Raw genomic sequence first — 15,291 nt, forward strand, 5'->3', positions numbered from 1 at the left:
CGCGCTGACCTGGTGCTTCGGCCAGTTCATGTACAATCCAAGGTGGAGAATTACGGGCATGGTACAAACAGCTGCTCATTCCTACCCATCGTTCCGGGCTCATGCAAGCAAGCAACATGTTCCTCCTATCTCTCCCTGCAAAGACTGCCCAATTGTCCAGCTTCTCCATGCAATCCCATTTCGCAGGCTTGCTAGACGTATCAAGGCGGTGGACTGTATGGGCCACTGTCGAACCCATGCGGTCAGGAATAAGATCGCAAACATGGCCAACCATGAGAAGCATGTCCCTGCATATCACTAGCATGATGCTACAGGTAAGCCTTGGATCAAGTTAGTTGTTATCTCCTGCAGGCGAAGCTGTGGGGCCAGCTCCAAAGTGTAGATCCGGTCATTAAAATCCTTGGCAATGAACTGGCCATTAAATTGCACAATCTGCACTATGCATTCGCCAGAATACGGGAGTTCTGACCAAGAGAGACTTGCAACGGACGAATCAAATAGGGAGGACCTAGTGCCGAAAAGGAGATGTGAGTTAGGTGGCAAGGGGGGCTGTTAGAATACTGAACCAGATAAACTCTGAAATCCGATCTCGATGTGGATTCATGGAAGAACTGAGCAACTCCTCACAGTCATTTCTGAATGTGATATACGTGGAGGTGAAACCTCGGCACCACTGAAAGGATCAACGATATGACAATATCCGTGGTGGTAGCAAATAACATGACCATAAGAAGAGACAGTAAAATACATCTTCAGAATTTCTTCACAAATCTGGCAGCTAAGCGTGGCGCTTCGGTTAGCTGGATCAATGACCTTAAATCTGTGCAGCTTGCAATGACCATTATTTGATGGAAGATGAGGAGCATCAACAGATATATTGGGTTGGATGAGGAGAGGCGGGACCAAGGTGACGATGGTAGATTTGGATGGGCATTCCCAGAATGCAGCACGCCAAGAGGGGCAGGTTGCAGCAAAGGCGAGGAAGTCACGGAATGAGCCTAACGGAGGCAAGATAGAGTGCAACAGGCATTCTGGGAGATCTTCCCAACCTTGGAAGCATCCGAACACAGTAGGGGGTGTGGAAACAAAGAGTTTGATGTGCCTTTGCATGCTGATGAAGAACACTCTGACGAACATAATAAATTAATTCAAGACAAAGATATTAGAAAAATGTCTCTTCAGAAATGAGAAGGAAAAGGACAAATAGCATGCTATAACCATGTATAAGCATATGTTGTTCTTGAGATCTAATATATGTCTATATATCTCAAGAGAGTTGTTGTACACTAGGACAATTAAGAAATTTTATCAAACTGCACTTCGGCAGATTCTCGTGTTCAGTATATATAAGATAACAGTCTGCAGCAAGAAAGAGATCAACTTCCTTTTCACAAATGCCTCCCTCCAATAAGAGCTCAAAACTCATTTATACATCGCATCAGAACATGAGATAAGAGATGCTACCAGGGTGCTACTGCTTTTGTCCTTGGAGTATAAATTTGGGAAATGCCATACGCGGAGTTCTTCTAGCTCTAATGACAAGATGTCCAAGTCCAACCAATATGCGTTAGTACAGATCAATTAGAAAATTTATTTATGTTATGATAATTCTTTTCATTTGCAGAAAGCATTGTGGAGCATGCAAATACTCTAGTTTATGCTGAAGAAAACAAACACTCAAGATACATTAGAAAATTTGTTTATGTTATGACAATTCTCTAGATTAAGAACCCTTGAATGGGGATAGCAAAGTCGACTTTCATTTGAGTATAACTTCAGTATAAACTAGAATGTTCGCATGCTCCAAAAAAATTTCTGCAAAAGAAAAGAATTATCAAAAACATAAATAAATGTTCTAATGTATGTGTACGTACTAACGCATATTGGTTGGACACGGACATCATGTCATTAGAGCTAGAAGAACTCCACGTACCGCATTTCTCTAATGCATATACTCCAAGGGCCATTACAATCTCTAATCTCATGTTCTGATGTCATATATATAAATGAGTTTTGACTTCTTTTTCGAGGGAGGCATTTGTGAAAAGTTCTTGCTGCACTCACTACGCCAGAATGGATTACTGGCGCACGAACTTTAGTGGCGGTACAGATGGTCCAAAAAATTCACCGCCACTGGACGTCGTTGGAGGAATCCAAAATGAATACCAGTGGCGGTGAGCAACCACTGCCATTGTTAATGGAGCACCGGTGGCGGTGAAAGCACTCGCACGACCAGCACCGCCACCGGTGCTCTAGCACCCGTGGCGGTGGTCATTCACCGCCACTGGAGCTCTTTAGTAGTCACCGGTGCACGAGCACTAGTGGCGGTTAAAGTGGTCGAAAAAACAAACCGCCACTGATAAGTCGTTGGAAGAATCTGAAATGAGTACCAGTGACGGTTAGCTTGCACCGCCGCTGTTAGTGGAGCACTAGTGGCGGTACCAGCACTCATGCAGCTTTCACCGCCACTAGTGCTCCTAGTACCAGTGGCCGCATCAGTTAACCGCCACTAGTGCTCCTCAGAGATTCCCATCCCGTTTACCAGTGGCGGGCAGATTCTTTGAACCGCCACTGGTAAGTTATCTATAAAGTAAAGTTACTGTGGCCTTATCTTCCTCAGCTCGCGCGTTTCTGGACCAGCTGCGGCTCCTGAACACACAGGCGACGGCGAAGCTCTGCCAAAATTCCATGGCGCCGGCAGCCGGAAGGTTGCTCCCTTTCCCTCTCCTTCTTCCTCCTCTCCCTCTCCTTTCCTCTAGCTCCTTCCTCTCTTCTCTTCTTCCTCGATGTGGCTGAAATGGCGCCGGCTGCCGGGAGAGCTCAATCTCTCTCCAGGAGCTATCCCGGCCGGCCCCCTTGCTTGGGAGGTCCCCCACTCTTCCCCTAGCTCCGTTTCTCCCTCACCTCTGTCGTCTCTCTGGTTGCTACGCGCGCGCCCCCTCCCCTCTGTCTCTCTGGTCCCCTCTCTCTCTCGGCTCCCCTCTCTCTGTGATTAATTAAGCTCTCTCTCAATAAAATATGTGTTGAATGTGCATGTTCCGCGGCCATCTGCCGTGTTTATGAATATTTTTGTTTGTACATGTATACGGGCCATTGTGCCGTTTGTGTTCACATGTGGGTGTGGGTGGGTGTTTATTTGGCAATTTTTTGCAAAATTTGTAAATTTTATAGCAAAGGTCATGCCGAAATTTTGTGTAATACTATATGTAACTTGATTTATGTTTGTTTATCGTGTTTTAGCATGATGAGCCATGCTTGGATGTACGAGGAGACAAGAAATTGTGAAGAGTGGATAAGAAAACTGAAGGACTTCACTGATGTCACCACGGAACATATGCTGAGAAAAGGGGATGACATGACATGTTATCCACGTAACAATTGTCGTAACACAATGATGCTTCTGCCAAGCGATGTGGAGTTGTACTTGTTCCTACACGGTTGTGTTGGGTTATTCACGTTGGACTTGTCACGGCGAGGATGCCATTGAAGTTGAAAGCGACCTAGAAATGGAGAACATGGAGCATGATGATCCACCCGACGAACCATGCCGTGGCGAAGATCAAGAAGTTCCGCAAGGCAGGATGACCGAAATGCTAGATGATGTGCACCTGCATAAACAGTTAGATGACGTTGACGATGAGATAGTGTCCCGTAAATTCCAGAAGCTGAGGGAGGACGCAGAGACGCCGTTGTATGAAAATGCAGGGCCAGACAAAAGTGTGCTGGAAGTAACGCTCGAACTTCTCCGAATGAAGGCAAAATATAACATCGTGGACTTGGAATTCACGGATATTTTGAGTTACCTTTCTACAGTTCTTCCTGCGGGCAACATGTTGCCTAACAGCACGTACGAAGCGAAGAAGGTTGCATGTCCCCTCGGGTTAGAGGTTGTTAGATACAATGCTTGTCCATTGGACTGCATCATATACAAGGCTGACTACAAAGACATGCACAACTGTCCAGTATGCAAAACATCCCGATACAGGAAGAAAGACCCCAATCTTGAGGGCCTCCCGAAGGAAGAAGTGACTCGTGGTCCAGCGGCGAAGACGGTATGGTACCTCCCGTGTGGTAGCCGTCTGGAGCGTTGGTTTCAAAATGAGAAGGAGGTCAGGTTGTTCATCTTCCATGACCCGACTCAAAAGGATATCGATCTTGATGGGGTGTACCATAACGACAATGGTGTACTTAGACACCCCGCCGATGCGGCTCAATGGAGGACCCTGGACAAGGAGTTTCCAGACTTCGGCGCAGAGCCCAGGAACATCAGGTTCGGGATGAGTACGGACGGAATCAATCCGTTAGAAAACATGAGCAGCAAACACAGCACATGGCCGGTGATCCTGTTCATACACAACCTTCCTCCGTGGCTTATCATGAAGAGGAAGTACATCCACCTATACATGCTCATACAAGACCCTAAGCAACCGGGAGCTGATCTGAACGTGTATCTGGAGCTACTGAAAGATGAACTTACGGAACTTTGGAGTATGGGCCGAAAGGTTTGGGACGCTCACAAGGAGGAGTTCACCCTTCGGGCAGCTCTGCTGACATGTGTCATTGACTACCCTGCGAACGGGAACTCATCTTGCCAACGCACACATGGGTACAAAACATGTACAAAGTGCGGGGATGAAACGAACTCACAGAGGCTGCCAGTTTCACAAAAGATTATGTACATGGGACACCGAAAGTGGTTGCAACGTGATGACCCATGGAGGAAGGACAAGACAAACTTCAATGGGAAAGACTGGGCACGAAATCTATGAAATTTCTAGGAACTTGGAAGTTGTTGCCGGGAAAGCAAATCCGCAAGCGAAAGAGAAGGATGTCGATGGACCTGTGTGGAAAAGGAGGTCGGTGTCTTGGGACCTGCCTTACTGGAAATTCTTACAAAGCCGTCACACCAAAGATGTCATGCACGTCGAGAAGAACGTGTGTGACAGCTTGTTGGGCTTGCTAATGAACAATGCAGATAAGACAAAAGATGGACCAAAGGCACGGAAGGACCTGGAGTTCTTGGGCATAAGGAAGAAGCTGTGGGCGGTAGAGAAAGAGTCACCGGAAGACCATAATGGTGAAGTCACGGTAACGACATGATGTAAATCTGCGTGTTACACCTTGAGCAAAGCCGAGTTACACAGAATGTGCCAGTGTCTCCACAACATAAAAGTTCCATCCAACTACTCGTCCAGCATCAAGAGACTCATTGACATGAAGAGTCACAAGCTTGTTGGCATGAAGTCTCATGACTGCCACGTGATTATCACGCAGTTACTTCCAGTTGCAATAAGAGGTGCCATGGAGCCATGGGTCAGAGAGATGGTCATGAAGCTTTGTGACTTTTTTGACACAATCGGGCAAAAGTCCATCACGGTGGAACGCTGCCTCCAGCTGAAGGATTCAATGATACAAATTTTGTGTGAATGTGAGATGTTCTTCCCTCCAACATTCTTCGATATCATGGTACATCTGATGGTCCATATCACCGACGAGATAATCCTACTAGGCCCTCCTTTCTGCACAACATTTATGGGCCCGAACACGATACAACTTGGTGCTGAAGCGGTATGTTCGTAACAAAGGGCATCCGGAAGGTAGCATCATGCAAGGCTACCATGCAGAAGAGTGTGTGGAGTACACCACTGATTGGTTGGCGGATCGCAAACCCATAGGAGTACCCAAATCACGACATAAGGGCAAACTAGAAGGTGAAGGTGGGCTTGGCCAGAAGGTTCTGGATGCGTATTCATCGGGGAGAGAGGACGACTATATGAGAGCACATACAATGGTGCTGCAACATATGTACGGGGTCCAGCCTTTCATCGACATGCATATGGAAGAACTTGAAAACCGGTACCCTAACAGGAGTGCTGATTGGATACACAAGACCCACAATGCAACATTCGTCATGTGGCTCAAGAGTTTTTGGTATGCCAGGGTGGCGGAAAATGAAGAAGAAAGGACCGCTCAAAAGTTTTCGCGGCTACCCGATGGCTGCGTAGTGACTTACTAGTCGTACGCAATGAACAGGTATACGTACTACACCAAGGATCAAGATCGTAAGAGCAGTTACCAAAATAGCGGTATAGTGCTGGTTGCTGAGACTAGTTCTGATAACCAAGGCACTACAGAAGCGTACTATGGCGTGATCGAAGAGATCTGGGAGCTTGACCACACCTTCACCACCATCCCCATGTTCCGTGTCAGATGGGCACGTGATGTCAGACAAGAAGATCATAGATTCACAACAATGACCCTGCGTCGTGTGGTTCCTCGTCATAAAGTGGACGTGAAGAAAATCCCGGCAAGATGGGAACCATGGCAGTTTGCTACAAAATGCAAATAAGTTTTCTTCATCGACGACCCGAAAGGCAAGAACCGTGTTGTCGTAAGGAGAGGGAAAAGAAGCATAGTTGGCGTCGACGGAGTTACTTCACAACAAGACTATGAAGGTTTTCCTGCTCCAACGTTAAAGCAAGAAGAAGAAGAAGCATCACGGACAATCCAGACAAGGAAGAAGTCAAGACTTGAGGCAAGAGAGGAGGCATACGCTAGAAGCGGCCACAACGAGACCCTAACATATAAGACGAAGGAGAAGACCAGAAAGAAGAAGAAGGACAAGATTGTGGAATAGTTGAATATTTGTGTATCTTTTCGTAGTTGATGTTTAACGATGCTTTTGAATGGAAAATTGTAACTTGTATCACGTCAAATTTGAAATCAAAAGTCTTAAATATGTTCTGAATTTGAAATAAGTTGTTCAAATTTGAAATCAAAAATATGTTCTGAATTTGAAATAACTTGTTCAAATTTGAAATCAAAATGTCTTAAATAACTTGTTCAAATTTCAAATAAAATGTCTTAAATATGTTCTGAATTTGAAGAAACTTGATCAAATTTGAAATCAATTGTATTAAATAACTTGTTCAAATTTCAAATCAAATGTCTTAGATATGTTCTGAATTTCAAAATAACTTTATCAATTTTCATGGAAAAAAATTAGCCCACCCACTCAACACAACTTTTCGGGTTCGGGCCCAGCCCGGCGAACCAGGGAGCTGCATACTACCTACTAGGGCATGGAGCACTAGTGGCGGTGCTCGCAAAGAAACCAGCCACTGTACGCAGCAGCATTGGAGACCCTAAGTTTGTGTACCACATATCAGTGGCGGTTCTCATGACAAAAACCGCCACTGGTGACGAATTTCCAATAAGCTATTAAATTCATAATATATTCTCTCAGTTTTAAATAAATACACCACCTGTTCTTTTATGTGTATAATAAGATTGTTTATTCTCAATAAACTTGTGAACCATAAATTCAAATGTTATATACCCAAATTTCTATGATTAAGTGTCATTATGTGTGGCTTTTGTGGTATACAAATTCTATAAAATTCAATTTTTCTAAAAACATTGTCAAATTTGGTGTGGACACTTCCCTATTGCTATAGAACACCCATAAAAAAATTCAAGTGCAAACAAAAAAAAACATGTCACATTTGGTTCATGGGGTTGGATGGTTTCTGAGAGATCTACCTAGATGGTTCCAAAATGAAGAAGCAATATGAAAAAAATGAAGAAACCAAGGTGCATCCTTTTAAATTTTTGGACCAAAATTTATATGTAAGATTGTTTATTGATAGAAACATTCCATGCAAAATTTTAGATCATTTTCAACATAATCATATAAATGGTTGATGATATTTTTGTATTTAGGTTTCAAACTTTGCATGGGACATGATATTAGTAGTTTACACTCAAAAGGATAGGTGTTTTAATTTTTGGATGTACACAGAATTTAATATGAGTTTAAAACTTGATTCAGAAATTAGTATCAGTGGCGGTTTTGTGGTCAAACCGCCACTAGTGCTAGATGCAGGAGCACTGGTGCAGCACCAGTTGCCGATTTTGCAAATAGACCGGCACCAGTGCTCGCTCCGGTGCTATAGGCACTGAGGAGCACTGGTGGCGGTTGGTGGCATAAACCGGCCACTAGTGGTGGATCTAGGAGCACTGGTGCAGCTCCAGTGGCCGATTTTGCAAATAGACCGCCACCCGTGCTCGCTCCGGTGCTATAGGCTCTCAGGAGCACGGGTGGCGGTCCAAAGCACCAACCGGCCACTAGTGTCCAGCACTAGTGGCTGTTTTGCTTGGTGAACCGCCACTAGTGCTGGCGCAAAAATCCCCTTGGCCAGCACTAGTGGCGGGTTTATGCTTCGGACCACCACTAGTACTGCCGTGGTATAAATAGATAGCGACTGGACTTAGCGAAATTTCGAACCATTCGCCCGCGCGTCTCACAGACCAACAGCGGCACAGCGAACCCTAACGCGGGCGAAGCCCTGCCCCGCTGCCGACTCGCCGCCGCCGCCGCCGTTCCCCTCCCCCACCCGCGTCGCCGACACCGACCCGCCGCCGTTCCTCTTCCCCGGCCTTCTCCCCGACCGGCCGTCCCCGACCCACCGCCACCACCGTCGCTGCCATGGTGCGCACACGCGGCACGGGCCGCCGTCGATGCTTCTCCACGGCGTTGGCCACGGCGGACCTGCCGCCCCGCGACGAGCTGAAGGAGGAGGCGGCAGCGACGACACACCGCTGGGGTCCCCTGCCGCCGGCGACGAGGTCAGCGCTAGGGTTAGGATTTTTTTTTAAGTTTACTGTTTACTGTTCTAGGGTTTAGTGATCCATGTTCTCGGGTTTGCTGTTCTAGGGTTAGGAAATTTTTTCGTTGCTTTGGCGATGGGTAAAGTTTAAAGCAAATATCCTTGAGTAGCAAATATGTGACTAATGTGATCAAAATCATATCCATGAGCAAATATCCTTGAGTAGGAATATAATGAATATGAATCTATGTCATATAATTATATATTAATAGAGTTTGCATTTTGTCTTAAGTATGCATTTTGTCTTAAATATCCTTGAGCAAATATGCTTGAGTAGCAAATATGTGACTAATGTGATCAAAATCATATCCATGAGCAAATATCCTTGAGTAGGAATATAATGAATATGAATTTATGTCATATAATTATATATTAATAGAGTATGCATTTTGTCTTAGGTATGCATTTTGTCTTAAATATCCTTGAGCAAATATCCTTGAGTAGCAAATATCAAATGTCTTAAATATGCATTTTGTGACATATGCATGATGTGGGCCCGGCCATCGTGTCGAGGACGTTGAAATTTAGGGGGCCGGCCATCGTGCCGAGGGGGTATATGTGGGTGGGTAATTTTTATGAAGGTATCATTGTCGGGTAGACCAATTCACTAGCTTTATAGCACGGGTCATGCCGAATTTTTCTAGATTTACAGTACGGGTCATGTCGAATTTTTCAATTGTTTAAAGTAATCCATGTAAGGGCATTGTATAGGAAGCTCAGGGTTGCGATGGAGAAAACCTTGAGGACTCACCTCAGGGTTCTTCGTCGTCGGGCACACCAATAGCCCATAGCCAAGACGACAAGCCTGAACACGGCGGCGGTGATCCTTCAGGCTTCAACGCAGGCTCTGAGGCTACCACGTCGCAGGCTACTTCTAAGAAGAAGAAGAAGGCGCCGCGTGGGTCTAACAAGCCGAAGAAGGAGAAATTCATCGTCACCAAGACTGACGACGTGGGGAAACCCAAATCACCAAAGAGGGCCGCGTCATGTTTCGCCAACATTTGCAATGCAATCGTTCGTGAGTTCACGAACATCAACCAAAGATGGATCGAGGTGCCGCAGAGCGTAAAGGAAGATTGTTACGCCAAGGCATGGGAGAGGTTCGAGGTGCCTGATCCCGCGCTCCATGAAGAAGTATTCGGAGCGATGAAGACCACAATGCTTAGGGGTCAGAGCAATTGGGGTACCAAGGCCAGAAATTTTTTGAACGAAGATTGGGAGACGGTGATTCATAAGAAATGGCCGAGGATCACAGCGGAGAAATGGGAGGATTTCAAGGAGAAGGAAAAGGATCCAAATTTCAAAGCAACCCAAGAGTGGTACGCGGTGCTACGTGCCAAGAGGAAATTTAACCACCGCCTTGGCAGTCGTGGTATCGAGGGAAATAAGCCGGTGTGGGAGAAGGAGGACGCCGAGCTTGCGACAAGAGGGATAGTCCCTCCTGTCCCAACAATGCTCCGTCATGACCGGTCCACCACCTTTGTGTGGAGTACCATGACAAAAGAACAGTGGGCGGGCCTGAAGCCTATCCGCAATGACCAGAAAATTTTAATCGTAAGGCCTCAACCGCCACTTATTTTTCAGTTTAGCTTCTAACACACTCACTTATAAATTGGCACCGACTTTATCTTATTTAAGGACAAGGTCGCCGAGTTCGAGTCGGAAGGCTCCCACGACGAGCTTCGTGCATAGTGGGATTCACCACTAAGCTATGCTCTAGGAAGAAATGAGCACGGAGGCCATATTCGAGCCTTAGGAACCGGGGACCTTCGCCGCAAAGTCTTTCCTCAAGAGAAAGAAGCCCGGAGCCATAAAAGAAAGGCCGAGAAGCACGAAGAAATAATAGAGGTGGCGAAAAGGGCGGCGAGGGAGGAGTTTTTCGCTTGCTTGAAAAAAGCAAGGGACTCCGGCCAGACTATGGAGGAGTTCGTTGCTACATATGATGGCAACCGGGGCACGACACCAAGGCCACCCACTCCGCATGATCATCAGTCGACTCAGAATCCTTCGCCGCCACCGTATAAGAGCAGTGCTAGCTCCGGCACCGAACTCCCGAGTGACCCTGGTGGCCCATCTGATGACATCCCGGTAAGCTCCTTACTGGTACCACAGTGTATATATATACTCAATTATGTCATTCTTCACACCATAACACTAACGTACGTATGTTAATTTGTTTGTTATGCACAGAAGAGTATTAAGTGCTAGATATTGATGCCATCCACCAGGAATCCGTTAGGCGCGCGTGGTCTGCTGATGCCAAGAATGTCGGTCGTGCACAACACGCCCATGGCCCCGGATCATGTCAGGGTGCAGGTGGACTCCGTGCTCCTGGAATTTGACAAGACGCCGGTCCCTTATCCTCCAGAGGAGGAATCAATGACTCTAGGGCAATGCAGGGGCACGTACATCCAGTGGCCCAGGAGGTTGGTTGCCCTTGCTACCCAACCTTCTCCCTCTCCGTCGTGTCCCGGAGCGTCTCCACCGGCTTCCGCTCGACGACTTCCCTCTCCATCGCCCCTTGGCCCATCCCCCAATAAGCCGTTACGTCCGGATTCCCCAACGTCGAGGCAAGGAGGCTTTGATTTCGAACCAGCGCAAGATTGCAGCGATGATGACGCTACACCGGCTCATGTGCCGCCGCCTAATCCGTCGCCGCCCCACAGTAAAGACAGCCAACCCTCACAACCACCATGATCTGCACCCGTGCCACGGAAATCTGTGGCGGGCGCACTGGAGTACGCGTCTAGCAAGCAGGTCTCCCAAACCTTCAAGGATCAAGAGGAGGCCGAGTTTTTGAAACGCCGGCGCACCAATAAGAGGGGATCCAAAATCAGCAAGAGATCCAGTGACTCGAAGAGTAAAGAGTAGGACTCAACGGGCAAGCAACCCAGCAATCCGCCAATAATCGAAGGGAATTGGGAAAACCGGCCAGATATTTTGAATATGAACCCCCCCCCCCCTATAGCTAATGATTTAGTCGGTGGAGCCTACTTCGTGGCCAGGGAATTCGATAAAGTGCTGATGTTCTACCCTGGACAACCGATGGTCAGCCTTAAGGACCTAAGGAGCCTGCCGCGAGAGATGCAAGAGCTACATGGCTACTACATGGCAGCATCAGCTAATTCTGCACAACATGGCCAACAGATGAATGTGAAGGTGCCAGAGTATTATGGCTTCTACGATGCCGAAACGGGGACCTGCAGGCAAAGGAATTTACCTTTGGCGTGGACTTCCTTGACTTGTTTCACGTCTTCAACCAGAAGTGCTTAGACAACAACATGTTAAGACTCTGGTGTGTATACTTCACAAGGGAGTCCTTCCGCCTGAAAGAACCACACGTTGCCATCGTTGATCCTCTCCTGTTTAGCAAAGCAACCATCAGTCTAGAAGAATGGAAACGGGGTTCGAGAGAGAAGGCAATTTCAAACCTGGCTAAGTTCTTCGCAATGCACAAGCAACGCCGTTATGTTCTTACACTCTACCATTTAGAGTAAGTTGTTCTCACGACCATTGATTTCTTTCTCGTTCCACTAAGTCGTTCTCTTTTCGGTTATAAATGTGTGTTCCTTTTGTAAACAGCGAACATTGGGTGGTGGTGGCCTTCTCTTTCGAAGAAGCGTCGGTGACGTATCTTGATCCACTCCGACGGAAGAAAGGCTATGAGCCGCGCGACTTCAAAGCCATCGGAACACTCTTCGAAGAGGAGCGGAAAAAGGCGGTGACTGACTATGAGGTGCCAAGCTACGGCAGGAAGAAAATGACCTATCACAGAAACTTCGCATGCATACAACAGCCGCAAGGGACGGTCTTCTGTGGATATTACTGCGCGTACATCATCCGCAATTGGGTCACCTGTTTCAAGCACAAGATGAAGACAACCTACCAGCAGATGGCGGATTACTTCAAGACGGAATCAGAATATGGACACAACCCAGCTGTTCTTGTGTTCGATATTCAGAAGGAGATAGCCACCATTCTCAACAAAGAGGTCCTGAAGGAAAACGGTGATTTTTATGAAGGTGGGGTTGTGCCGATGTATTGAAACTTTGATGTACAATATTAAATATTGAATATCTATCATGGATGTAATAAGTTTTCGTCTTATTTTTGTAATAAGTTTTGTAAACGGACACTGTTATCTTCATGGATGCGTGATTTTCTCATATATATTGCTTTTATCTATCATGATGTTATCTATTGCTGTGATGTGATATATTGCTGTTACATGAATGTTCTAATATAAAAAAATATTTTTTAAAAACCGGAAAAGAACAGTGGCGGTTCCTGTTCACCGCCACTGGTAGAGTACAGTGGCGGTTGCGTCCCACCGCCACTGGTGCAGTACCAGTGGCGGTGACAGAGAACCGCCACTGGTGCTACGAAAGCATACCAGTGGCGGGCCCACTGGAACATTACAGTGGCGGTTACCCACCGCCACTGGTGGTATACCAGTGGCCGTTATGCCTCACGCCACTGGAACATTACAGTGGCGGTGCTTCCCACGGCCACCGGTGCACTTTTCGGAGCTCCCCTACCGATTACCAGCGGCGGTTGTGCAAACCGCTACTGGTGCTGGCTTGAGACACCCATGGGAGTGGACTGGTTCTTCAGTTGATGTCGAGGCAGCTCCTTCACCCATGTTCGTAATAGAGACACCTGCAGCAACTGACAGAGTACAAGAGCCATTTCCTGCCGCGGCAGAGGAGCAGCAGACTCAGTCCAACAACAGCAGCTGTGCTGGATCTGCTACAGTAACTCCTGCTGCACCAGAAAAGCAACCTGAACCAGCAGCGAGGGAGAAATTCAAGTCACTTGCAGCAACCCCAATTCAGTTATCATCACCGGCAAGTCTCACTCCCAAGAAACAAGTTGAAACACCAGAAAGTGGCGCGGTGGGCCCACAAGGAAAGCGATCTCTTGATGAGATTCTTGAGGAAACTGAGCATTGTATGCTAGGTTCAGAAGAGCCAACCATGTTCGTTGAAGCTGAAAAAGAACTGTCTTGGCAGAGGGCAATGAAGGAGGAGCTGACCTCCATCGTTGACAATGATACTTGGCAGTTGTGTGATTTGCCGAAAGGTCAAAAGGCAATAGGGCTAAAGTGGGTCTGTAAAGTTAAGAAAGACTCGTCTGGCGCTGTTGTAAAACACAAGGCAAGGCTTATTGCCAAGGGCTATCTTCAGAGGCAAGGGATTGACTATGAAGAACTGTTTGCGCCGGTAACAAGGCTTGAAACCGTGCGCATGATCCTTGCTTTAGCAGATCAACAGGGTTGGGAAATACATCATATGGATGTTAAGTCAGCTTTTCTCAATGGGGAATTGCAGGAAGAAGTGTATGCGGCTCAACCACCTGGTTTTGAAGCAAAGAATCAGGAACATAAAGTGTACAAGTTGAAGAAAGTACTGTATGGGTTGAAGCAGGCCCCTCGGGCATGGAATGCAAAGTTGGACAGCACACTTATGAGCCTTGGTTTTGAGAAATGTCCAGCAGAGCATGCAGTTTACAAGAGAACCAAAGCAGGGTCGAATTTGCTAGTAGGAGTATATGTTGATGATCTCATTATTTCAAAGAGCAAATGAAGACAATGGTCAGTATGAGTGACCTTGGTCTCTTGTCATACTACCTGGGAATTGAGGTAAAGCAATCTTCTCAAGGTATAAAGCTGTCCTATCTGCTTATGCAAAGAAAGTATTGGAGAAGTGTGGAACGGAATCATGTAATCCAACTCAAGTGCCTATGGAGGTACTTCTCAAGTTAAGCAAGAATAGCACAGCTGAGCCGGTGGATAGTACATTCTACCGAAGTGTAGTTGGTAGAGTAAGATATCTTGTGCACACTCGGCCAGATATCTGTTACTCGGTGGGAATAGTAGGTTGCTATATGGAGAGACCTACAGCCGAGCACATGGCCGCAGTCAAGCACATTCTAAGGTACATCAGAGGTACGCTTGATCATGGCTGCTACTACAGAAGAGAGGGAGAGCTGTTACACTTGACAAGTTATTGTGATAGTGACTTGGCGGGCGATGTGGATGACAGAAAAAGCACTTCGGGTGTACTGTTCTTCCTTGGATCTTGCCCGATCAGTTGGGTATCACAAAAGCAAAGGGTGGTCGCCCTCTCGTCGTGTGAAGCTGAGTATATAGCTGCAACCACGGCGACATGTCAAGGCATTTGGCTAGATAGAGACTGCTTGCAGAATTGTTGGGGACAGAAGTAAGCTCTGTTCGCCTGAAGATAGACAATCAGTCGGCCATATCCTTGAGCAAAAACCCGGTGTTTCATGAAAGAAGCAAGCATATAGACACCAGGTACCACTTTGTTCGTGAATGTGTTGAATCAGGACAGGTGGAGGTGACTCATGTGAGCACCGAGAAGCAATTGGCAGACATCCTGACAAAATCCATGGGCAAGATCAAGTTCCTGGAGATGAAGGAGAAGATCGGGATGGTGACTGTCAAATAAGCACAGCAAGCTTCAGGGAGAGATTGTAAGTTGCAGCTCGTTGTGTAGTTGTTTTTCCAATTTCTGTCACGTTAATTTCGCTGATTAGTTTGTGTGTGACACGGCAATATGTTGGCTCGTGTCATGCTGGGTCGTTATAGAGTTTGTTTGTA

Source organism: Brachypodium distachyon, chromosome 3 (assembly GCF_000005505.3).
Source record: "Brachypodium distachyon strain Bd21 chromosome 3, Brachypodium_distachyon_v3.0, whole genome shotgun sequence".
NCBI classification, from domain to species: Eukaryota; Viridiplantae; Streptophyta; class Magnoliopsida; order Poales; family Poaceae; genus Brachypodium; species Brachypodium distachyon.